Here is a 27,695-nt window from a genome sequence, read left to right on the forward strand (position 1 = left end):
ATTATTATTGCAAGGTCACAAAAAAGATGCTACGAGTATTAAGCAGTGCTCGGCAAACAATAACAATCATTAAGTTGTCAAATTCTACAAACATTACCTCTGTGGCATCGTTTGTTCCGTTAACAATATGAGGACATTATTTAGAACATTTCAATGTGATGTAATGTTTTACAGTTTTTAGTGTAAATGCTGACACCACCATCCCTATTTATGGCACAACGAGGGCGTGACAGAAAAACATAGTTCGGTATATTAAGACATTCATTTGTAAATAGCAAAGTTTCTGAGACTACAATTACGTGATATGTATTTCTGTGTTCAGCTAAAAACAAGCAAAGATAGTCAAAGCTTTTTTTATATATTGCTGATATTGCAGTGCACTACTGAACGAGTACAGTTCAAGTCACAGAAGTTATAAACTTGATCAGCCGTGAACATTTCAAGACCTTTGAGCTATCTTGTCAAGGCCAGCTGCCGTGACGATGTGGCGTATTTCTGAGCTATCTGTCTTTCTCATCAGAAGTTTACGTCTACAAATGTAGGCATACTTCCAGTTCTGTTCTTTCTTTGCGGTGATAGGCTTTGAAAGCAACAGCGTATTTTCAGGACAATGATGTTCATTTTACAAACACAGCTGTTTCGCAGGGCAAGCCTACATCTGGAGTAGTTAGGCATTGCTTTATTGTGGCATTGAGCACTTCATCAAGCTTGCTACATATGGGGAACTTGACAATGATGTTGTGTGGCTTATTTCTGGACGGTACACAATGAGCGACATCGATGTCTTTTTTTGTTATCTAGACATCGGTTTTAGCTCCGAGAGTGGAAACAATGCTAGACAGACATGCTTCTTAAGGCTATGGTATGCCTATGAGTTCTAGATTTTGTCTGTAACTGTAGAGCTAAATTTCTGCTAGCTCAGTTCTAGGTTTGTTAAGCTTCTTCTGAAGGAAGAGATTTTCTCTCTTCAGGAGCTATTGCGCAGCCTTTAGCAGAGTTAATTCATTGTCGTGTTTCGCGGTAGCAACCTTAAATTGCTCAAAGCCTTCGCTCATAAATGAGACAGTTTCTGTAAGACAGGTTAAATCTCTAGTTATATTTGTCTCCATCGCTTCAACATTGCTGTTTACCTTGACGAGTAATGCTGCTATTTCCTTTACAGTGGTAGGGTACTTTTCAAACAGCTACCCTGTTTCGGGTGGCTTCGAGACAGTAGCATTCAATTCATCATCCCCCATTGCCGATGGACGACCCAGGCACGCAATACAAAGATGAAAGACTTAGCAAAAAGATAACAAACCTGGAAATGCCCAAATTTGCAGTCAGTGAAGTGCTTGCTGTGTGCGGCCGGATAGTCCTCAGCAGTGTCCTTAGTGATGCTCGGCACTATGCATAGTTTCTGAGATTTGTGTAGGTTTGGGATACGTATTTTCTTCATGAGGTTCGAGGTTTTAGAAGGTGTGCGGATATCTTAGTGCCATATACGCGAAAGACCTTTGTTTTCCTCACACGGGTATGTATACCTGAATGGACGAGTTTCTGCCATTGGACAGCTTTCCGAATTTACATTCCTATTTATGGATCACCATTATCGCCATAATAAAGATGCTTTGCTATAAAACTCCAGGTAAACCCCTTAAGTAATTATTTCCTGCGAAGGGATATCGGCGGTGTACTTTACTTATTTGTTTATTTTCAGTACACACTACAGAGCCGAAGCTGCTGCGCCCACTGTATCTCCGCAAACTTATTATTCTCACCGCCCACCTAATTTTCTGCCGCAACCTGCTACGCTTGTCTTCTCTTGGAATCAACTCCGTTACCGTCAAGGACCATCGGTAATTTGCCGTCGCATCACATGCCCTGCCCAAGCCCATTTCTGCCTCTTCATGTCGACTAGGATGTCATTAACCCGCGTGTTTTCCCTCACCCACTCCTGTCTCTTAACGTTACACCTATAATGTTTACTTCCATAGCTCGCTGCGTTGTCCTTAGTGGCCTTCTTGACCAATGGATAGCCGGAGTCAGATCAGGCCGGTCAACTGCTGACCACATTTTTGTATTTAAGTCATATGTCCGGCATCATTTTGTTCATAGACGGCAGTGGCAACCTGTGTTATTTGACTATATGATAAAACACAGAGCGATGGAATCCCCCGTGATGCGCGCTTGCCTGGAGTCTGCGGGAGCATGCTCCTCGATGGCCTGGAATGTTCCGCATTTGATGTTGGCCGCGGCATCCGTCAAGGTCGTGCGCTCTCCCCCCTATTGTTTTTCTTAGCATTAGAGCCTTTCCTCCAGGCAGTCAATCAGGCAGTCAATCTTGTCAATCCTCCAGGCAGTCAATCTTATTTGAGGTCTGGCGTTGCCAGGCTGCGTCACTGCTTATGCAGATCACATCTCACTCTACTTAGCTGGTGAACGCAGCCTGCTCGAAGCTTTAAACGTTTTTCGTGAGTACGCCTCTTTGTCGGGGCTGCTCTTAATTATTCTAAGAGTCACTACTTTTTTGTGGGGTCTCCTCAGAGACGTATTATAAGTGCGATAACTTTGCTGTGGTGTGCACAGATGCGTATTTCAAGCGTGACCTACGACTGTGCTGGAATATGGGATGCTATGTGGTCTTCGGTCTTAGAGGGCATTAAAGCTCGTGTGCGGAGGGCCCAGACATTAGACAGTTTTAGCTGTGCGTACGCAAGTGCTTGCATACGCAAAGCGCTACGGCGCTGCGTGCGTTACGCTGTCCGCTCCGAAGTATAGTTTTAGCTGGCCGAGCCGTAGCGTCCCTCAGGCGCACGTAGCGCCATCTAGTGAGAAAACGTCAAGGCACATCAACGCTCGGTTGAAGAAAATTTCATCCGTGAATACTGATAACTAGTGTCAGTGCATCGGGAGCCTTTTTTGTTCTAGGAAGAAAAACTATGCAAACCGAAGAAAATGTAAGAACTGGCTAAAAGCTAGAAAACGGCTTCGCTAGGTGTCGTTGCTACGAGGAAAACACACTGCATTTAGTTAGGCCTAGGTGCTTGAAAATCGCCAAATTATCTGAAATACAGGGGCTAGTTATCGCTTATACCGCTACGTGTGGGCAAGAGTAGGCGAAATAAAAGCGAACCGCTACCATTTGAGCGAGCTATTGCGTCGGGGAATCCAGCGGCGACATGTATTTCTTGATTCATATTGCAGCGAAGAAGCACACACACACAGAGAAGGAACACGCAAAAAACATGTATTTGTTCCGAAGCGGGCGAGCAGGGCGCTGCCATCTTGTCAACGTTAGCGTATGTAAGCCACGCAAGCGCCGCAACGCAAAGTCCGCTGGCTAGCGTACGCACGCAAGACGCAAGGCTAGCGGTTGCGTTCTGCTCATGAGCACTCCCGTCCCCGCAAACTCCTTGCGGACGCTAAGCCGTTGCGTACGCACAGCTAAAACTGTCTATTTAACCTGCCCCTGCTTGAGAGGCGCTACCTTGTTCAGTTGGTCGTGCTGGGTGCCTTTTGTACCTTTGCCACATTGTTAAACCACCCCTGCCCGTCATAAGGCGGGGTGCAGACTTCTGTTTTTGTCTTTTTTTTTTGGTCCCGTTGAACAGAGCTTGAGGCTCGCGCTGTTCTTGGACCACCACGGGAGAGAGGCGGTTTTGACCTTCCAATTTTGTCCCTCACGTCCTCGTTGTTAGCTTTGAAGTGCATTTTGCGTATGCTGCTGGGGGACGCGTCTCCGGCGCGAACCCTAGCGCGGTACTTTTTGACCCTTCTTTGAGCTTTCTGAATTCCTCGGCCCCTGTTAATCATGGACCTCAATCAGAGCAGCCTACCGCCTTCTATGCTACTTCAGTGGCCTTTTTCGGACATGTAAACGCAGTAGCACCTGATGTCAACATCGTTTCTGAGCGTGTGGTGGACATTATGGGCTCGCTGTTGTTGCCTGTGTTGACGGCGGCTCGCCGCTCACCGTTGCGCCGCGTTCAATGGGCGCGCATAGCGTCGATGCCTCTCCCAGACCATCTACTCGACTTTGGAAACTTGGCTGGGCAGTGATGCCTACTTGTGATCGGCTTGAGCGGTGGGGTGTTTTACGCTCCAGTACCTGTCTGAATTGCCCGCTTCCGGAATATGATCGCCACGCTAGAGTCATCTGCATGATAGCGCCTGTCTTTTGGCGCGCGGTTGATGCGGGATTCCGTTGGCAGGGCATTTCGAGCTTTGTCTAACGCGGCCGCTTCCCCCGTGACTGTTTTGCTCACCTGTTAATTGTTGCAGGTCTTTTTAGTTTATGGCGCAATCGATGCACCGATGTCGCTGGTGGCTTTCGACGCCACGCAGTGTGGCCAATACTTAGCGGTCTTCTAAGGGAGCTGATCAGTTTCTTGTCAGATGAACTCTTTTTCTTAGGAAAGGAAGAGTTCTTCCGAGAGTGGTCGTGCCCATTTATTTCTGTTAACAACAATCGTCTTGTTTTGGTCTTTAGACCAAACTAGCGCTAAGGCCTTTTTTTCTCGTGCCAGATTGTTGCTGTTTCACTCTTCTGTGAATACGTATGCTATCCTGTCTTAAATCGCTCACAAGCAATTCCTGTTTGTTGCTCAAAGCTGCGTATGGCACCCCTTTAATTTGCTCGCCTTACATGCTTAGCTTCATATCTAGTTGTAAATGTCAATGTATCCGTTTACCTTGGCATGTGTACATATGTAAATAAAGTTTTTACAATCACAAAGCTACCGCCCAGAGCGCAACTTCAAGGTTCGTGTTGGAAACACCTTGTAAAAGCAGTTCAAAGAAGAAAATGGTGGTCCACAAGGATGTGTACTAAGCTGCACAAGCATCATTGTTAAAATGAATTCCCTATTGAGCGTGGTGCCAAAGACTATTTCCTTCACTGTCTCCTTCGATGTCCAAATAAGCTTCAAGTCCTGTGCTGTGGCAATTTGTGAACGGCATATCCAGCTTGAGGTTAACAAACTCCTGCGCTATGCTAATGCTAATACACTTAAACTTAACTGTGAAAGGCTGCATGCGTGCTCTTTTCAAAGCAACTTAGCATTCACTCTGACCCCAACATCGCACTGAACGGTCAATGTCTTGCCTTTCGCAATGATCTGAAATTTCTTGGTGTTGTAGTTGATGAGAAACTTTCTTTTTGGCGCACATGAAACAGCTGCGACTGAAATGTATGAAAGAAATGAACCTTATTGCTTAGCTCGTCTCTCCCACTTCGCACCTTACCCATACGCATTCTAGATAAACCCTCATTTGAATTGCAGTATCTTCCTTTTGCAATTACTCGGAATTCCGACATATAGGTACGAAGCTTCGCTGATGAACTGTTGACTGTTTCTCTATTAGATCGGCAGCACTTACCTCAAGACATAAAACTAATACAAAGCAAGTTCTTCACTCTTTGCATAAAAATAGAATAAAATGCGGTGTGAAGGCACCCTAACACCACGCTCCCCAAAAGAAAGCCCTTGCGAATTCGGAAAAGCAAAAACGGATGCTCCCATATTTTATTGCCAGCCTTTAGATATTTTTGAAATTTTCGCTGCTGTATCTCCAAATGAGAGACCTTTCACACGGCAGCTGAAGACTCAAGCAACTTTAATAATAATAATAATTGGTTTTGGGGGAAGGAAATGGCGCAATATCTGTCTCAAATATCGTTATACACCTTAACTGCGCCGTAAAGGAAGGGATAAAGGAGGAATTTAAAGAAGAAATGAAGAAAGAGGTGCCGTAGTGGAGGGTTCCGGAGTAATTACGACCACCTGGGAATCTTTAACTCACATCGCAGAGCACACGGGCGCCTTAGCGTTTTGCCTCCATAAAAACGCGGCCGCCGCGGTGGGGTTCAAACCCGGGAACTGCGGATCAGTAGCCGAGCGCGCTAACCTCTGAGCCACCGCGACACAAAAAGCTCAAAAGACATTTTAGTACGATGTTTATCAAAAAGCGAAACGTTCGCAACGAGTGATGGAATGTCTCGAATTCACATAAAAACTTTACTTGTTCAGAGCCCTTGCTACGCAGGAGCCTGAACGTACATCCGTGTTTTCTGCTGCAGCACCTATTCAGCGCGTCTGTTAAACTCTCAATAAATGTAACGCTCACGCTGCGTTGCCAAGTCTATTGGCTGGAAACGTTTTCGACTCGGACTTAACATTTGAACAGACGTTTGCATCGACAAGTTGAGATATATTTTGTTTTCCCACACTATCTTGACGTCAGTGGCTGAAGCCCTAACGTTCTTCTGCTCTCGATCATAACACTCCTGAATATCACGAATTCTGTGCGAAGTGCGTCGCACCATCTCACAAGCCTATGGAATTATCCGTTGTCATGAAGTGCATAAGACAATTCAAGTTTTTTTATCCCAAAGAAGCAATGACGTAGGAAATACGTGAATAACATTTATATGATATATCGCAGAATCATGCATAAATAAGCGCTGTTAAAAGCACGTCGATCATGTTGGACACCAGTAGATTCTTACTAATGAAAACAATGTTTCATCCCTGATTAGTTATAATTTCAGTTCAGATTAGCATGGCAACAGGCTCAGCACAATTTAGATGCAGAGAGGGAGGTCCAGAATGACTGAGTGATTACGCAGTTACCTCGAGGGAACCAGAAGCTTGGAAGAACGCTAACATTACCTTGATTCATAGGAATGGAGATGTTTAGGAGTTGAAAATTACAGACAGAGCAGCTTACTGTTCATTGCTTGCAAGATATTTACTAAGTAAACCGCTAATAGAGTCAGAAAAGTCTTAGGATTCAGTCGAACAAATGACCAGGCAGGCTATCGTAGTGGATACTCCACAATAGACAAAATTTACACTACCAATCAGGTGATAGAGAAATGCGCAGAATATAGCCAACGGCTACATACAGACATGATAAAGTGATATACAGACTTGATAAAGTACAAAGCAGCATTTGACTCAGTGACAACTTCAGCAGTCATGCAGGCACTGCGGAATCAGGGTGTAGAAAAGCTTTACGTGAAAATACTGGAAGATGCTCATGCTTGCACAGCTATTACAGTCCTCCACAAAAAAGGCAGTAAAATTTCAATAAGCAAGAATGTAAGGCAGGGAGAGAAGATCTCACCAGTGCTATTCACCGCCTGTTTACAGGAGGTATTCCGAGGCTAGGTTTGGGAACAGGGTGGTAAGAGTTAATGAAGAATACCTAATCTGCCACTCGCTGATCATATTGCCTTGCTAAGTCGCTATGGAGATGAACTCAAAGCAAAATCAATCAGTAAGACAGGCAGAGCTGAAAGGTAGGTCTAAAAATTAACCTGCAGAAAAACCAGTCATGATCACAGCAATCTTCAATCGGTAGCCAGATGTTAGAAGTGCTAAGGGAATACGCCTACTCGGGGCAGGCAAGGACCACTGATCCAGATCATGGGAGTTAAATAACTAGAAGAATGAGAATGGGGCGGAGCGCATCCAGCAGGTTCTCTCAGATCATGAATGGCAGTTTACCGATTCCTCAGAAGACTCGCAAGGCCACCTTGAGTCCCAAAGGGATGATCCTTGGCGCCACTACGGACCCTGTGCCCTCATCCCAAAGCTGTTAACCGCATCATCGTAATATGTTGCAAGGTTAAGGGTACAAACCATGAATGGTGACTTTCGCGGTCGTGGGCTAACTCCGGCAGACGGGCTTCCTGAATCTCTGCCAGGTTGGGAGCTCCGGGACCTCCATCTGCGTAAAACGGTGAAACACAGGTGACATAATAGGAAGCGCTAACATACACTTATCATATGAATAAAATCACATCAAATAATTCCGGTCGGTACCTGAAAACGTCCCGAGACGAAGTACATCTATATAAGGCTTGCACAGACTGTGACCACTTCCCACTCTTCACCGTGCACTCCCTGCACGACAGTGCTCCATTGGCCTCAATGTCTGTCTTCCTGTTTCAAACCACTCTCGAAAAATTCATCGCGATAAACTACAAAGCCAGAAGACTCTCCTCCGTGTAGCTACTTGTTCAAGTTGAAAATAAAAAGGCACACACACCCTCCTGAAACAGCAGCAGTTTGCGGACCTACATGAGAAGATTGCTCTACACCGTGTTCTAAACACCTTCACAGGTGTCATATGGGAGCGTGACCTGATCCTCGAAGGTGAGTCCGTCCTCCTCAAAGGCTTCCGTGACCAAGGTGCCGTCGTCCTTCTCCGCATCATAATAAGGAAAAATGGTGATGAGATAACAACACCTAAGATTTTCTCACGTTTAACAGGACACGACTTCCAGAACCAGTCAACGCGGAATTCATTCATTGTAAAGTCAGACCGTATGTAAAGTCAGACATACGCAGATGTTTCAGTTGTAAAAAATAAAGACATGGCTCAACTACCGGTCACGAGAAACTAAATTGTGCAAAGTGAGGTGCACAAAAGCACCCCGTCGAAAACTGCAGTGTCACCCAGTCAAAGTACCCAAACTGATACGGGCCATATGCTCCTTACTGACGAACGTGTGAAATTTTCAGAAATTTGAAGCAAATCATCCAAATAAAGATAACAGAAAGCATCACAGTTTTTGGAGCCCGGAAAGTTCTCACGCTTCTGTCCTCAGAATCATATGCTTACACAGCGCGCCCGGGGAGCCGGGTGGCGTCTACTCCCGATGAGCACGGTGTACAGCTTTGCTCATGCATGTCAATCTCAGCCCCCTCACCAAAAAGCCACCAGCTGCATCAAACTTCTGCATCGCAAAGGTCAAGTTCTCACAGACCTTTGGAAGAAAAGACTATTGAGAGGAAGTGCGTCCCTCGTGGCAGATCCTCAATCGCCTCTGGGTCTTCGCCGGAGCCGATAGATGCTACTGTAAGCCCGTGAGCGTCGGAGACGTTCAGGGAGTTACCAGAAGAGGCCGAGTCTTCTGGGCCACCTCAAGCCAAAAAAAAAACATACTGCAATCAAGCCGCCTCACAAAGGCGGTGATGTCTAAATAGCCCTCTTTTTCTATTCCTCAGAAACAATCATGCTAGCGGAGAGCATCTATCATCTAGTCGAACTGCCAAAGGTTGCATAAGAACATGGACGGCTCACGCAAAATACTTGTGCAGAAACCAACTAAATATACTTCGCCTACAGGAAACGCGCTTAAATGCGATCCTTGCAAGTTTCCTAAAAAATATGTTGTTTTCCTGAAGGATCGAGATGGCAGTGCCCACTCAACAGGGGGCAGTGCCACAGTGGCTCAAAAACCATCTGGCTGCCACAGCTTTTCGCTATTTACCGATTTAGAGGCTGTGACAATACAAGCTCTAACTTTTGAGACAGCAGTAACACGCACGCGATCTCACCGACACGATCACCGCCAATCTAGCAATGACGTCAAAAAGCTCATTGCCCAGCTTCGGGAACCATCCTTGCTGGCTGGGTATTTTAATGCAGATCATCCAGTATGCGGTACCACAAGAACTGCTTCCAGAAGTGGGCTAATTAGAAAGATTTTTGCTGACCTCTGAATCCGGTGTATATTTAACCAAAGACAAAAAGCTTTAACGAAAAGCTTGTGAGAACCAAAATAATCGGTGGTAGATATTTCGCAGGCATCCAGCAGTCGACAAATTGATAAACTATAAGCGGGCAAAAGCCAAGGGATGACGCATCTTAGTGAGTCGAAACGGGAAAGTTGGAAGTCCTTTTTCTCATCCGTACGCTCTTATATAGACCCACATAAAGCGTACCACAGAATGACAGCACTGATAGAAAGAAAAAATGATTCAAAAACCGTACTGCATACCCAACACCTTTTATCAGCACTACTGTGATTCACTTGGGCGCTGAACAGATGCATCAGTATCAGATTGGAATAATTATTTAGCTTAGCACACTAAACTTACTTCTTCCTTAAGTACAAAATAGCTGAGGAACGAGAACCTATCTGCGATAGAAGGCAATCCGCAGGAGGGCACCATACCATCTCAAAACATTGCTTTTCAACGCCATGCATATCCTGGCTATCCCAATAATACAGAAAGGTAACCTTGGTCTTTTGGTTTGGTTTTATGGTGTTCAAAGACCCAAGGTTACTCGGGCTATCAAATACGCTGTAGTGAAAGGGTGAGGATAATTTCGACCATCTGAGATTTTTTTACCGTGCACGGGCGTCGCATAGTAGTACACAGTCCTTATATTTAAATGCAACTTACGGGGCGGGGATCGAATCTTCAGGTCACCATACAAACATGAGAACCACTGAGCAGTTGTGCCGGCCTCATTATTTCAGAAAATACGCACGACAAATTCTAAGTGCTTTTCACAAAACATTAACTAAGAACCATAATCAATGAAACACTCTAGCTCTACACTGAATACCTAGTGCCAATACTTATCTGTGTATGGCATTCCTTTTACAGTAATTTATATTAATATTTCAGCATATATACTTATACACGCTAATAAAACAGCACTTCAAAATAGCCTGAGTAAAGCCTGATATTTCCGGTGATACTCGAATGGGCACAAGGCATGAAAAACATACTAGGCAGACTGCCAACCAGTTAACTACAGCACTACAGTTTTGCACCCATAACTTGAAGCACAAGGTCAGAATAGCATACTCAGACATCAGCATGCGCTGGTAGAAAAAAGCCGATTGCTGCGCTTCCATGTAGTGCTCATTATCCAGAAAAACTCAAACAGCACATAGCAGCTACAGCTGCGACGTTTCAAAAGAGACGTGAATTTGACACAACACACACATTACTGTCACTATGAACTACCGTCTCAACTTCACTTAGTTTTTCATTGAAGTGCAGACTAAACAGAGCAGTAAAGAGGTAGTTCTTGCATGCAGCTACTCTAACCTAACGCTGCTAGAAAGATAAACTAAAGATACCAACGCGCTCAAAGTACACGAACAATTTCAATGAAACAAATAAAGTCTTCATAGCAGGCGCAACCATAATAACATAGCGTGTGACTTCCATTCGGGGCGCAAATAAGCGCCGAGTTACGTTGCTGTTTTCATAATGTACGGGTCTGAAATCAGAAACTCATACTCAGCCTATCGCACAAATGCTATTGGAGAAATTCGCGCACACGAGTGCAGGGTTTATGAACAAGCCTCTCGAAACAAAATGTAAGCCATACCTTGTCGAGCCGACCTTTACTCAGCTTTCAAAATGAAGTGCCCGCAGGCAAGCGGCGGCGGCCAACGGCTCAGATAACAGGGACGCACGAATCCACACGTGTGCAACGAAAGGGAAGACTGGATGCAGCTTGTAGGCTCTTCGCAATGCTTGTACACGCTGGCCATTCGCGCTGGGAACGACTTTTATTTAACCAACACACAACAAGCATTCCTCCAGCGACTCTTGACTACAACTTTGACAAACGTTCCGTGGTGCAGTCTATAGCGTTACAAAATATCTGTGGTGAAACGTCGCTGTCCAGGACGCGCACCGCGCGAGCGTCTACACATAACAAGCAATGAACACCTCTGCACCAACAGCACTTCATGGTCCGGACCGGGAATAACACACATATTAAAAATAAAAGTAGTCTACCTCAGAACGTGAGTGTGCGTTTCCGGAGGTCCAAAGAAAATCGAGATGACACGGCGTTAACTAACGCGCAATGCCGTTTTGGCCATCGTTCACGGGCTAAGCGATATTTCTGGCCGCGCATCGTCCTTGCAACAAGAAAAGTTGGTAGGCAGCTCGCGAGAAGAGGCTTGTCACCACGGGTGTCACACCGACTGCCTTTCCGCTCGTTAGGAAACACATATTGGCACAGACATAAGCGGCAATAGTCGAGTACCCGATGGCTTCGGCTGCTTATAACACCGCTCACAAACGAGGACCGGAAGTTTGGCGCTGCGCACAGTATCAGTTCTGCACACACCAAATGAATAAAAAATAATCGTGTAGACTTAGCGTAAGTGGAAGATCAAGTAAGATTTTGATGAGAACGTAATCCACAAGAAAACACGCTGACGACGCCAACACACCCGCGCACACAGTTGTTTGCAGCCCGAATGATTTTCAGCCCTCTCGCGGAAAAATAGGTAAAACGTGAAACAGGAACCCATTTCATGGTCGTATCTTTACCGCCAACACTCTTGCCGTGCGTAGCTTAGTAACGACAGATAACGAAAGATATATATATATATATATATATATATATATATATGAACCACGCAGAATTAATTTTAGACGCGTTATAGAAACTAGGAAATATGTTTGGCCTAGAGTAGTCCAAAATAAGTAGGAATAATTGGGAGGCTACCAAACTGCTGATTCATTTTGATCGCCTAATGTTATGCGCTCTATGAAGATGTAACAGAAAAAATAAATCAGAACATCAAAAAATGCATATTCTATAATAGTGCCTTGGGCCTGGTCACAACCTTAAATTTCAGAAATACTGTTGAAATTTAGTAGGAATCACCATTCACAGGATTAAAATGTCGCAACACAAAGGCCTATGTCAATATTTTGACGGGCTTCAAGTCACATTCGGATAGCCGGAAGTGAGATAGCAGACGTCTGTGCTGTGCAATCTAGGCCTATCGCACCTTACAGAGGCCTAATATAGGTCTTACAGAGATGAGATTAAATTATTACGTAGTAGTCGGTGAAATATATGGCAGAATAATTGGAATACTGAATTAAATATAAGCTATACCTGGGTAGAACCCATGATAAGATAACAGAAGTCATGAACGCATGGAGAACCTTTCACTGAAGTTATTTTATGCCGTCTTCGCATCCGACAAGTACACCTGACACATAACTTCTTACTAACAGAAGATGTTAAGCCTCCATATGAAAAATATTAAGTTAAGGTCACAGGAAACCACTCTTTATTGTCACGTACTTACTTGGAACAGCTAAGGAAAAATATTTTACTCTATTTTACAACGAACACATTCCTTTTCATGCTACCTTGCTGCTGTGAGAAAATTCACTTGTTGAAATTTTATCTGTTTTAGCTACCTAACAGATCAAGGATGCCAATTAAGATATATTATCTCAAATTGTTTTTTGCTTACCCACTAACAAACTCGTTATACATTGTGCTTGGCGTATGGTGGCATGGGGCATAAAACTCAGTCCATGATATATATCAAATCTTTCAAACAAACTTCACATCAAACACCCTTTGTATCTGCTTCTTATTTTTAACCTTAGCCCTCTAATACCTAGCGAATCCTCCATAGGTATTTTCGCCGACCATGACTAATGATAACAAAAATGCAAGGCACGCGGTGAGTATTGATGACTGAGAGAAGTGGTTTCTTATCTCTAGGTATTTTTCATCACACCATTTGAAAAATTATTAACTTTATGCCTTGTCTCTTTTTCGTCAGCGCTAAATTGTTTTCTCATCAACACGTGCACTCTTTTTTACGCTACATATTGTTTCTATTACATGCCTCTTTGTAGTACGCTAACCTTCGACAACGGTAAAGAAATACACCGAAATCCTGCGGGGAAATCTGTAATCTGGATATTAAAATTTCGATAACGCCACTATGTAAACGGAAAGGTCTCTCTTGCTGCAGCTGAGAGCTGATATGCCATGTAATTTAGGCTACATTGTTTGTACATTAAGTTTCTGGTGATTTATCAGTGCGTGGAAATCTAGGATGCGATGAGAAAAAAGCTTGGAGGATATTTTGGTGTGATGCTTCTAAAGAAAAAAGTTTAACGTTCACCATAATTATAAAAAAACTTCGATGCGCATCAAATTACTCTTAGAGAACTTACTACGCACAAGCATGTGCATGTATTTTTCACAACGGCACTACATCAGCGCGTCTATCAAAAACGCAATAAATATAACACCGACGCCGTTCTTCTTGAACTAATGATTTTAAACATCTGGGGAATGCATGCTGAAATTATTTCACTGAAGTCGACCTTTTCATTTGAACTTTCTTAAAATTGTAACTTGTGTGCAGCAGTGACCCCCCCCCCCCCATATCTATTTTTTTTCTCTTAAAATAGATTGACGTCAAAGGAAGAAGCTTAAACATTCTGCTGCTTTCTATTATAAGACTTGCAAATATCACAAATTTTATATAAACTGCGTCCTACCACCAAACATGCCTATTCCCTTTCCTTCTGCCTTGACATACGTGAAACCCCTCTCCAGTCTTTTCTTATAACAAGGCAAAGAACGCCAACGAAGACGTCAATGACATTTCTATCATACAGGGCAAAAAGCACAAATAAGCACTGCTAAAGCAGCGTGTATAACATAGAGGAAGCCAACATATGCATACAATTTATAACAGTATTTTAGCCTGCATATTTATAAGTTCAGTTCACATTCGCACGTCACCGGGCTTGACACAACATAGATATAGATAACGAGGTTTCACAAGTCTTTGCTGTGTTATAATTTACGAATACTCACACTGTGCAGTTTAAACGTCGCTTAACCAGGTGTGTTTAAGTGATGGCCCTTTTCGAAATGTTGCTTAATCTTCCTTAAGCTATGCTGTTCGTGTTTAACAACGCGATTTGTCTTGAATTACCGAAGTCTTTATATTTCGATCAAATGGACATGGATCTTTTATGTGTAGTCACCAACATGAACAACATGAATCTTCTATGTGTGGTCACCAACATGAACAAATACATTAAAACGACCTTCGGCCGAGGCTTGCAATTGTCATATGAAAAAAAGTTAATACTGTGTAGCCACCAATTTATATTCTTTTTGTATAGGTATTTGTAGTTGTCCATGAGAAGGGGTTGAATAAATAAAGTGCATCTCACTTTTCTCGGCACCTAAAACTTATTTATCCTTAGAAACCGGTATATCATGGCACTCACGTAGACATGCGATGAATGGAACAACCACGCATTACTCACTCATAGCGTATTCCTCAGACGTAGCGCGAATGTTTCACATATAATATCTTCAGTTTTGTTTTGAAAATCAGCGATATTCGGAGCTGATATTCATTATTTCTGACCATCTATTTCAAGTTCGAATCACACCTATTAGGACCTTGTGTTCAGAACTCACCTTAGGTGACCGCTTGTATGCCTAGCGTAATCCTTGCCTTCAGGCGCTCGAGCTGCTCATGCCCCGGCAGCAAAACGACGCGGTGGTATAGCTGCTAGCGCAATAAAATATGCTTTCGCGAAATGACAGCTATGTAGGATTTTAAGGCAAGATATTACTACTTCTTTTCTCGAAACCTTTTGAAGCTGTTTAATTTAAGTTCTCTTTGCCTGGTAAACACTGCTCGGATTTCTTAACAAGAAGAATCAGAATGCATATTTTATAATGACCTTCGCATGGGTATTTCTCACGCAATGCCTCTTTCTTGGGCCATGCATTACTCCTCGAAGTTGCTTATTCTTTTCTCTTATTACTTCGGAATAAATACACGAGGAATGCTGTCAGAGTACAAGCTTATCAAACACCTTATTTTGTGCTTTAACTGCTCTGGATTATTGAGTTAATTTCATCTCTTATTGCACATGACAAACCGCATTCTTCTCCCAATTAAAGTCTCCGCCTCTCCGTCCGTGCTCCTTCTAAAAAATCCTTCATGCATCAACAATATCAACCCGACGTATAAGTATATAAGAGACACAAGCCATTCGGCCATAGTAACATGACCTAGGCGTACTATAGTTGCAGGAAAACAAAGTAATGAACTGGTTAAGAGGTTAATATTTGTCTTGTGGATGTTATTACTGCAGCTTGGTGACTGGATGCTATGCGTACTAGTGCATTACTTTTGGCATGGTATACACACACAAAACATGACTGAGCTGTGAACCTTTGGCAGCCGTAATGCGGTTTCTGTGTTACGGTATTGCGCACTAATATTGTTGTGGGTCTTCCTCACAGACCATCTTGTTAGTGACCAAGCATTTTGTGGTTCCTGCTGTGCAAAGTTCAAAATTACTGCCCAAGTTCTTCCAAGAGCCTCCTCCTCTTCATGAGACATTATGGTAAAGGTCTACTCGAAACAGTTCTGTACCGCTGGAGTGATCTACCGTTGTACACCAACACATGTGCGTTAATGGTAATGAAGACCTATGGTGCTTTTCCCCTCAGTAATTCATAGATTTGAAACAGAATTTAATTTCTTGCCTGCACTTCACCTTCCTGCAGCGTGTGTTGTCCGTCGAGTTTTTATAGTAGGGCTAATAACAGTCACCCAACAATGACCCATTTTGACAGGCTCCTAATATTATTGAACGAGGAAGATATTTATGTGCTCTGATGTTCAGAAGAAATATTACATTGTTAACGTAGATAACCATTCTTGGCCAAAGCTCCGTGCAGTGTGTTCGGAAAAATAGGCTTAGTTTTCTGTCCTTCACCATAACAGGTGTCACCGCGTGAGACGTGGCCAAAGTCGATGCCAAACGTTTTGTAAAGCCTTTCATATGTTCTGTGAGCATCCGTGTAAGAGATTTAAGCGGACATTTTGAGAGAAGTGATAGCACGCCACCTTATATTTAAGTACTGTAAGAGTACGCCTCAGAGTACCTAACTATATTATGTAAGACTGCGTCTTACACTGTACTTGTACGACTGCGTCTTTCAGGTACCTCGACCGTGTTGTGACAAAGGGTGTTGTGACGAAGGGAAGGGATGAAATGGAAAGTTTTTATAGAATGCGCACATAATTTACTTTTGCTCTCGCGGAGTATAGTGACTGAACGTGTGGAATAAAAGCGCAATCAATATTGTTTTATCCGTGTACATCTGTGAACTTCCGTAAGATATCTCCACACAGAATTTTGCATGAGTGGGCTTCAGGTGAGCGATAAGCTTCAGCGTTGTTTCTTCACAGAATCCATATGTTCGTTTTTTTTTCAACGTAAACTGCGCCATGAACACCACATCAACAAACCCAGTGAAGCAGTACGTCTAAGTGCACAAAGCATGCGTCGGCCGAAAAACAAAATCTACAGTGCATTTCGGCATGAGTCGGCTTGAGCTGAGCGATGAGCTTCCGTGTTTTGTCATCATAAAATGCAAGTGTCCGTATGTTATACTCAAACCGCGCCATGAAGACCACATTAACAAACCCAGTGAAGAAACACTTCTAAGAGCATAGGGCACTGTAGTGCGCTCGTCACCTCACTAACCTTCTTTCTGTTCCCTCTCTCTCTTCTGCAATGAAAGTGCGAAGGATGATTTTTTTCTCTGCACTTTCCACCAGCAAATCGTCGCATCCTGCCCTCTCTTCGTCTTCCCGTTTAAGTAAATATAAAGAGGGGGATTTTGTTCTCTCGACCTTACAAAAAGAATTCTTCGCACTTGACAAATCAGCTGACATTTTTGAACGACCGAACGTTAACCCGTCTTAAAATGATGTCTTAGAACTCCGCTACGGTAATGAAAAAAAGTCTTTTTAAGATAACAGAGCGTATAACAAACAACAATCACCTCTGGAAACAAAAAAGATATTTAAAGCTAGCCGCTAAAGATAACGAGGAACAGAAATACGTATATAAAGAACCTTTTCAACCTGCACTGCAGTGCACGCACAGAAGCACAGCTAGCTGCTATTATCAAGAAAGAATGCATTCTTTTGGCGTGGCTTTGTTTCTGGCACTTGTTGCCACGGTTATTTCTACTAAACCTACAAAGCAGGAACTCTACGAGGTGAGAAAAATTGTTTTATTTTCATACCTGATATCTCTAATGAATAGATGCACACATTCAAAGTTCCTGGCGATAAGTTAAACATACAGTACGTCAATATCAGCACGCGGATTCGTTTGTAATTCAGAAATCAGACATCAAAATGCAAGCCATTCCCTTAAACGCTGAACATTGAGCATGGTTTGCATAAGGGATGGCAAAGAGCTAAAAGAAAGCGCTTGTTGCATTAGATCTCACAGCTTCCCCGAATTTCTGCTATAAAGCACAGACATAACACCTTGAGGTAGCGTCTATAGGAGGGAAACCTTGATTTCGGTTCACTGAAGCGGCAAACGTTTGCAACGTAAACGCTAAGGGGAAGGATGCCATGAAAAATAAGGATTCGCCCAAAGTTAAAGCAGATAATGCTGTTTGATCCTAACTGCTTTTCAAATAATGCTGCGATAAAATGGATGTAGGACATCTGCGTCGGGAGCAAAATAACGACGCTTTGATCCCTTTTCTGCCGCAGTTCAACGCATATTTAAAGATATCGCAGCGCTAAGCACACCAGATGAGCCCATTAACCAGCCAAAGCCGATTCGCATTAGCCACCGAGAGGCCGGGAGTGGCCGGCCCCTTTTGGCGCTTCACATTTAGATCTCCAGTTTGGCGTCTCAAAGGTCCAATTTCGAATCTATGCTCATGTGCACAGTCGGCATTCATCGGCTTGTAGTCTTTGGTTAGATCGCGTTGCTGGAGCACTTCAAAGACTCCAGACTTTTTCGTATATACTGGAGTAGCTTTGCGACACAGAAGCCATTGTCGCTTCAACGTCCTACTTTAAGTATCTGGAAAAGAATTCATAGCAAACTTCTACTATGCACCGGTGGGCCGACCGCTAAACCACAGTGGAGCGGAGTAAACGCAGGTAAAGTGCTACGTGCAAATTTTCCAGCAAGTTTTTCTCAGTACGAGCTCTGCAAACTGATACTCAACCTGTGCCAGGCTTTTCACCTTTTTCAAGCAACTTATCTCGCCCTCCTCATCGCGCACATGATTGGCTTTGCCGATATTCTCCTCTTCCTTTTTCCTGTGGACACAGCCAATTATATTCTTATCGCGACTCTATTCTTCCGCTGATGGCGATGCTAGAGCACTAGCGGTCGCTACCTCTACTCTATAACCTTTAGTTGCCTCCTACGCGGTGGCCGCTCAGTCGTTGGACTAGTCGGTGCGAGTTGGCTTGAAGGAATATTCTATAGCAAGATGCTTCAATAAATTATCTAAACAAAAGCTAAAACAGCTTTCGCTGCAAAATTCCTTGCGTCAATTGAATTTAACTGCAGGTGCTTTGGTGACGCCTCATTCCACAGAGCGGAGACGACTAACGCACTTATCTCACTAGAACAGGATGTGGCCACCCTGGTGCAGTACTTGAACACAACTTCCTGTATGATTAGAGCGATTAGTCCCAGTCCTTCAGTCTGTAAGGGCTGAGGAACCCCTGACCAAGGCTGCGGTCAGCTCTGTTTCAGAGCGGTGGATGATAAGAATCGCTGGAGCTTTCCAGGTCGCCATTGAAAATTGAGTCTCCGAACACTTAACACTACGTTTTCACCTGGAGAGCGTAGCGTAGCTTTGCTCGTTGAGAGATCAGCGGGTAATGGAAGAGATATGATACGGTTAATAAAGTTAAGAGGACAGACAAAGCACATACAGTGCTAAAGCAAGGACACGTCCTATGTTATTCTTTTAGCGGACATACAAGTAGTAGGTGTGGGATTCGCACTCAATTAGAACGCTACTAGAACTCAAGAAGAATCCTAACATCCCATATCCCATATGGGAATCATAGCATCCCACATAGGCCTATTCGTGTTTATATTGTACGATTTGATGAAATACGGTTGTCACATGGCCTAAAGAAGTTATCCCATGGTCAATTTTACTTATTTATTCTGACAAAAAAAAAATATAATTCCTCTCTCAGGCATTAGACACCACGCAAAGAATTTGGACTGTTCGTCGAAGCTACGAGCGCGAGGGTCCAAATGGAAAGCACAGTTGCGTCTATGCTAAAAAAGAAGACCTCAAAGGAGATTCTTACCAATTTGTGCAAGGTTTCAAAAATGGGTCAGCATGGTGAGTATTCTTATCAATATAAACCAGAGTAGCGCTTGGTGTATACACAAACGTGAAACTTATTCCACTGCGCAGCCATATTCGTTTGTGTGTTTTCTAGGGCAATGCGAACGTTAATCGAATTTTTATTTTGTAGGTTCACGCGTAACATGAGCATTTAAAAAAATATATGTACACTAGAAAGCTTCACGTTGCTGATGGTGACATGGCTAACAACTCCAGGCACCATAAAAAATTGTCCTCAATTTTACAAACTGTAGCTATTGGTTGACTATTACATCCATGAGCATGGTTGTTAAAGGGGCCGTCGTCAAAGCACTAAGGAGCCATATTTTAGCACGAAGCACTTGGGCATCCGTTCTCGGGTTCACCAGTATGCCTTGCCGTCGGCGTAGCACATTGCCGAGCGCAGGGGAAGATGAAAAATGACCATAGATAAAAAGAGCCCAAGCAGGAAAGTGAACTAGCAAAGTACTGCATTAGCGTGAAGCACAGCAGGTTTTGAGATTCGTGCGCGCTCGCGCTCTCGTCGACACCGGCCGTGTGAAGGCAGGTCGCGCGGTGGCGAGCCGCGGAACCTGCGTGCGCAGTTGTCTGCTCTCCGATGACGTCATCGGTCAGGAGATAGCGCCAAAGTAGCGCGCGCTGTAAACGCGCTCTCCTTTCGCCAGTGGAGAGGCTCATCGGCGGCTGAATGCTGTGTGCGTTGCCCAAGTTGAACCCACAGCCTCTTCCGTTTGGCGTTGCGTGTTACATATACGGTCGTCTACGGCTCAAATACCGCCCCAGCAGCGCTCATAAATCTGAGTGCCAAGAAGCGTAACCATCGTCTAAAATTATTTTTTGCACAATCAGTAGCTTTGCTATCAAGGTGCCTGAATACACTTAAATATTTAAGAAAACATTGCCGAAGATTTTTACGAAATTTTTTTCCCGTCAGTGAACGCTCGCTCGGATATTTATGTATTCAGTCCTCAAAACACTACCAGCTACCGGCTACCAGCTACCTTCATTAACCAAAGCCGTCATAGACTAAATTTTAGCGTAGCTAAGTGCGCACTTGCATCTTCATACGTGGAGCTCTTGCGGCCCTCTGACCTATGTTCACAACAAAGGCAGATTTATTTGACACCGCAAATCAAAACACCCTGTTTGCGACTCCTCTCGGCGATAAGTTAATGACCACCGTTTTTTTTCTTTATACCACAATTACTTTAAGATAAGCATTTAAGAGAGCGCACGCTGTATAATCACTAAGAATTCATTGAAACTTACGAACACTTTGGCTTGAACGGATCACAGTATGAAATAAAAAAGTGAACTACCGTGTCATAACGACAAAATGTGTGCTTACTCTGCAACCACATATACGTTAAGCTACCAAAACCTGTGGGGACCTGCCCTGCAGCCCCCTGTGCTTGCTTTCCCGCGAGGCACCGTGCAGCGGCAGTCTCACCTCGAGGATGAACGCATTACCTTGTCAGTTACATTAACTGGCAAGAAAGGGCGCCAGCATCGCTACGCGGGAGACTGCCAAAGCCCGCGCGCGGGAGGGGGGGCATGGGGTTCTTCGGCTGGGATCGTCGGCGCGAGCAGACGTGTCGCTTGCGGCTCCGCTCTTCGCCGGCGTTATTGTTACTGTAGCAATAAATGCCTGTTTGTGTCAGCCAGTGTGTCGTTCCTTTGTTCCCTCAGAGCAAGCCCCGCCGTGGTCGGCGAGCGCTCGGTAGCGTACGTGATCACGGGGTGGCGTCCGGGCGGCTTTGAACCGTGTCAGCCGCGATTCAGTGGGGAGAACGTACTTATCTACTCAAGTCAACCGCACAAACCTTATAAGAAACATGCAAGTTTAGACAACACCGGATCATTACGCATGAAAGCTGAATGCGGCAGCACAGTTTTTTGGCTCCAGGTCCTAGAAGCTAGGCTAAACCGTCGATGTGTTCTAAACTATAAGCTCCATGTCTTTTTGGATGTGCGCATCACGAGTTTCAATGGAAAGGAGGAAAAATTTAACGCACGATTTTTTAACCATCATGTGAGAAAAATGTCACACCCATAAAGAGTAATCCGACTAATTTTGTTACGAATAATATTTGGATGGAGCAACCCTCAGTGTCGCTTTATATATATCAAATACGTTGGTGAAGTGTGAGCAGGCGACAATGTAGAACTGATATAAGTTTTTGGCTACAGAGCAGGGCCTCAGCTTCTTTTATAAAATTTATGTGATCTTGAGATTTCCATTCACGATCTTTGATTTTGCGTCAGAACTTCATACCATGCTTTTCATACTTGGAGGTGTTTTTAGGTGCTAATCTGTTGGCACTTTCTGCGCATCATTTCCAAATTTCTTAAGCCTCAGGGGAGTGAACAAGTTATATATTTTTGTGAACAGACTGTGAGCTGCGCCGCCGCTCATCGCTCAGTACAATCATGCTGTGTACATTAGGCAACCGTTCACTGTTTATTGTTTTGGAACGTGGGCACAAGATCAGTTGTGCAGTGACAGACGCAAGGGGCGCCGCTATATGAACGAACAAGTGAGCCTCTAACAAAAATTTGGTTGGGCTTAGTAGGTATACAGAGATAAAGCTCTGTTCCGTTGCGTCGCAAGTCTAGCTCTTCGTTGCCCCTCCTCTGCGAGCTATATGGACTGGACGATTGAACGCGGCTTGACGGCGAGGCCGACGAGTTGACACGCACGGTCGGGCGCGTGCCACATCGATGCCGAAATTGAAGGAGAAAACGCCGACGTAGCAACTGTTAAGCGTGACCCGCATGGAGCGTTTTTCCGAGCGATTCGTCCGCGTCGATGGCAGCGGAGCGCTTTTTGCCGCCGGAAAGGTCGTTTTTGCCAAATCGTCGGGTTCTGGCGGAACAGATCGCCGACGCCGCGCCGACGCCGGGAGAGGGTAACGACAGAGGGCCAATGAGAGCCGGAGCGGGCGTCACGTGATTCTGGACGGAGGTGCGCCGGTGCACCCAGCTGCAGTTACCCGGCCGACGGAGACTCGTTCGCATGGAGGATGCGCGCTCGCGAGCATTTCGCGCGGGAGAGCTAGCGGCTTCACTTCACTTCCTGCGCATCCTTCTGCTTTGAGTATGGATGGGGGCGCGCGCATCGCACACCTGGGCGGCAAAAAAACACCGCTCGGCTGCTGACCATGTGGGAGTGATATCGTCGACGCCGGCGCGGGCTTCGGGCGCGCGACGCGATTTCGCGGGCAAAAAACGCTCCATGCGGGCCACGCTTTACGCCCTCTCCTAGTCACATGGTATCAGAAAACAAAAGCCGGCTAGCACGCCCAAGCAGCGTCTCCCTCAGCCTGCCTTACCCTAATCACAGCGGCGGAGCCTCTGCTTGGCGAGTAACGTGGTTTTCCTGCGCTCCGGGGCCCCAAGGTCAAATGCGCATTAAGATTCAGGTTGGGACACATTTAGTAATAGAGCTCTAGCTCTAAACGAACAAGAGAACGCTCGACAAAACTAGAGCGTTTTTCATCGAGCCGCCGGCTCTTTACCGTGTAGTTGGTTCAAACATATTATAAAGATGCTGCCTTTGCGAAAAGTGATTTTATGGCCCCTAGACGATCCCGGCCGCGGCGGGCGCGTTTCGATGGAGGCGAAACGCAAAGGCGCCCGTGTGCTGTGCGATGTCACGGCGCTCTAAATATCCACAGGTAGTCGAAATTATTGCGGAAAGCTCCACTACGGCAGCTCTTTCTCTTTCCTTTCACTCCCAGCATCCTCCCTTACCTTACGGCGCGGTTCGGGTGTCTGGCGCACCCCATGCATTCCCTTTAGACTTTCTTCCGGAAGAATGATCGAACTTTCTACACGTTCAGTGTATTAGAACGTGACTTTTTTCTTAGTTTGAGAAATTCTGATGATATGATATTGTCCTGGATGTAAACTGGCCTTTGGCATGTAACCAGCTTTCTGTGCTACAAAGAGTGGCTGGGATTCAACGTGGCTTGAGCCTGTAGTTAGAAGAGCGTAAGCTCTCTTAAGCGCAGTCTCCACTTTATCAGATGAATGTCAAGGTCAGATCAGATGCCGAGGTCAGGTACCCAATGGTCATAGTCATATGATCACGTGGCCATACTACCATAGCTTGAGTAGTTAACTTTTGTTTGGCCTTGTGAGGCATTGAAGGTCATTGTCGCTGCTGCAGTATGACTTTGGCTGACGTACGAGCGAGCTGCATTGTGTTGATGCCAGTTGTCCCAGTAGTAATCCCAGGGTGACTCCCGAACTCTGGAGTCAGTACATCGTCACTGCATGGTAGGAGCGTCGCCGAGGAGTTGCCTTAGGGGCTTCCTTCAAGACTTGATTTAGGAGGCTGCGGCACTCGTCTTGTAACCTGCTATTTATATCCAGCCTAGTCGAGCTTCTGTTGGACGCGGCAGCATCTGGCCACGCGTCCTTCTCTGCGTTTCATTACTTGAAAACGAGGTGTTTCTGTCCATTCCTTAAGAGTGGAGACCCTGCGCTGTAGGCTACGTTGTTGCCAAAAAAGCATAACGAACAAGGAGTCAATTGTGATACCTTTTGGACATGCTATGGTCATATACTTAGTAGCGCAAGACACGGAGGATAGACTGGAATACCAGACGAGAGCTCGTCCTGTCTTCTGGTCTGTCGTCCGTGCTGTCTTGCGCTCCTGTGTATATCAGTCAATGAACTTCAATCATTTTATACGACACAGATTGACACAGCGCAACGGTACTAGGACGAGATTAAACACGAAACACAGGATGGGCGCTGACTACCAACTTTTATTCCGCCATAAAAACCAGCACAATTTATACCATTCACATGGGCCGCGTCCCGTGTTTCGTGTTTCTTCTCGTCCTTGTTCCGTTGCGCTGTGTCAATATGTGTCGTAGGAAGCATGCACCAACTAGCCCACACCAGAATCCTCTTAGAACTTCAATTAATATTCAAAGCCAACTCGCCCAACGTTCCGTTACTTTATGCTAGCAGACCTGAGTCGCTTTAGGACGTTAAGCGTCCATAAACCATAACCGATATTGAAAACAGGAGGCTACTACAGCGCTGATATATTTGAAAACAGTAAGTCAGAGAAAAAAGAAAGCTTAAAGCTCCAAACATTCAGCCCGCCTCTTAGGAGAAAGTCTATTTTTTTATTTTTTACCACATTGCCTTCGAGGAAGCTACTTTCGTCGTGTCCATGAAATAAACGCGGTTTTTTAGATGGCTACTTTTTACTGCACCAGCACGAGATAAGTTACTCGCGAAAAAACAACTGTCTCAGAGAAGTCTCCGCCTGCTCACCGCGGCAGGTAGCAGGTGGTGTTTAGACGGACTTGCCTCCCTCTACCTTACACATGTCAAGGTAGAGTGATGGAAATCCCCTCCCCACTTGTTGGGTAGATGACGGATAAGCCGGAATAAGAGTGACCGAACCAAAATGAAATTTACTCAAAATGGCCCAGCAAAATTAAGAGCGTCAGAAACAGACGGCTGAAATTGCTGAAGAGACATCAATTACAAGTTACAGTAGACGGTGAAGCGAATTTTCCCGCATTTCCTGGATATAAATTGGGCTGATCACCCCTAAAAAAGAGCAAACGTGATAGTGCGCCTAAGTCACATTAACTTAACGCGGTAAATATGGTGCCAATTTCTTTGTCTCATGCTGCTCCTCCTTTGGTAATATATGTTCTTTTGACGTTTGCGGAACCAACACGGCGTTAAACTTCGCGATTAAATATGTGGTAGATGGTTTCTGTGAACAAAAATAAATGGTAAAGAAGAAAAATATGACCTCATTTTCGTATAATAGTTATTAAATATAGCTCTGTTCTATTGGACATACTACAGTGTGCATATTGGCCGCCGTTCCATGAAAGGTGCTCCTGGGAAAAATATTCGCTAGAAATGAAAATTTCTAAATCATTTCTTTCTTGAAGAAGCTTTTACATTCTCGAACAAAAAGAATTTAGTTTTTCGGTTTTTGTCGTCCATGTTGTGATTTTAATGCCCTTCATCCGACTGAATTCTGTAGCCATCACCCTCAATATTTTATGTAGACACAAACACGAAGGGTCAGCTGACAATGATACTGACATGTGGCTTCCGTGTCCGTGAGCTCCTGGCAGACGGACTTCGCACCGCCGTACCGCCGCAGATATGTCATCGTTTCCCATAAGCAACCACTTATAAGCAGATTTGTCCGCATATTCACGTCCAGGTCGTTTTCACGGCAAGGCAGGTTGAAAGCATTATTTCCCGCTCTTTTCGCATGACCCCTCTTTGATGCGCAAAAACTGGAAATCCACCCACTATGCAATCTTAACCCCTCTCAGGTGGTCCAGGTGCCAAATTTTGGAGTTGAGCCAAATGATAATTTGCGGGGCAGGCCTTCTGTGAAAGTTTGAGGGTGGAACAACTGCCATGTCTGGGCGCTGGCCAACTACCAAATTTCTGAAATGGCCCAGCTGTCAAATTATGCCTGAGAACATTTAGACGACATGTTCTCCTTTATGAAAAAAAGGGTACATTCCGGAACGAAGTCACTACCAAATCATACATCTAAGCACTGCCGCCCTCATATCAGTATTCGTAAAAGCAGCTTCACAAAATACAACACTGTACCGAAAACTTCAGTAAAAAAGCCATTTATGTAGTGTATCCCCAGCGCTTAAGAAATTAATTAACCATTTTTTTTGCAGGCAAAACGAGACTCTATATGGACAACTTTCAGACGAGACCGGTGAAGCAGTGCTAACCGTCAGGAAGAAACCAAGTAAGGGAAAAGAGTTTGGTGTCCTTGTTTTAGAGAGCTTGCAGTATAAGCGAAGTCTCCCGCCGTGCTCAGCTGCAGTCGCGAGTCCAGCGTCCACAAGTTTGTTACCATGCAGTGCTCATAGTCCGTGCATCGGGCTAGCTCAGTGGTAATCCCGCATAGAGCGGGGTGCGCAAAGGCTTGCTAAATGCCTAAGCCTCCTGCCATGAAAACATCGTGCATCGTCCAGAAGGTACGGGTCTTTTCCGCGCCGGCATTGTACCCGCCGCAGCAGTTACAAAGCCGCAAGCGATGGTGAGACGCATTAGGCTAGTTAAAGGAGGGTGCCGGAAGTGCTCCTGTTGTCTTTGTCTTGTATAGCTCTGAACTCAGAACGCATTCATTTTTGATGCAAGTCATGGCTGCTGTTCTAGGGTGGAAAATTTATTGTTGTGTTAATTTGTTTTGGGGGGGGGGGGGGGCGGAGAGGTGTGCAGTGATACCGCCGCATTATTGGTGCCGGCAAAGCAATATATCGAGCAGCTAAACTTTGTGGGCATACTCACGTCACATAAAAGGTTTCCGCAGAAGCAAACATCAAGAAATCAACGCTTTCGCTTTCTTTAGAAGATGTCTCTGCTTTTCTACAAACGCTGCAAACACACCTATCGGATTTAATGGTGTTGCTGCCTCATCTGCTTACACATAAATGCTCGCGTTTCTATGGTAGTGGATGAAAACTCCAGATAAGTGATATAATGCCTCTGCTCTTCCAACAGTGACTGCTATGCTATTTCGACACAAATGCAACAAGCGCATGCATTTATGGCTGTAGACGCCCTCAAAGCGAATGACGAGGGAGAGGGCGGCAAATGGAAAGCACGGTAAACTTACTGCTGTCAGCTTTTTGACCTTGTAGAGGCAGGCCTCAACGCGTTTATTGATCGTTTCCTCCGTTTATTATTGCTCGTCGCAATAATATTTCCTTATTTTTACTGACGACTTCGGAAAAATTACCGACCGCGCTTAAAACTGATTTCGTGCTTTTATTGCTAAAGCACTTTCTCACCGTAAGCTGTGTTGTTATGTTCATTATAGACTCCTTTTTTTTTCTAATGGCACACCTACTCATTAGCATATAGTCATACGGAAGCGCATGCGCTCGTCCAAACCTTCATCGCCAACAAGC

At 44.7% G+C, this 27,695-nt stretch overlaps 1 long non-coding RNA gene across 1 annotated transcript; it reads left to right on the forward strand.

The window, feature by feature from the left end:
• The first annotated feature begins 17,514 nt into the window (after nt 1–17,514).
• Nucleotides 17,515–26,529, forward strand: LOC144110002 (uncharacterized). The gene is made up of 3 exons (XR_013309673.1): nt 17,515–17,628; nt 19,601–19,752; nt 26,454–26,529. It is a non-coding gene; the product is annotated as an uncharacterized LOC144110002 (long non-coding RNA).
• The last annotated feature ends 1,166 nt before the right edge of the window (nt 26,530–27,695 follow it).

This window comes from Amblyomma americanum, chromosome 11, assembly GCF_052857255.1.
Source record: "Amblyomma americanum isolate KBUSLIRL-KWMA chromosome 11, ASM5285725v1, whole genome shotgun sequence".
In the NCBI taxonomy this organism is placed as follows: Eukaryota; Metazoa; Arthropoda; class Arachnida; order Ixodida; family Ixodidae; genus Amblyomma; species Amblyomma americanum.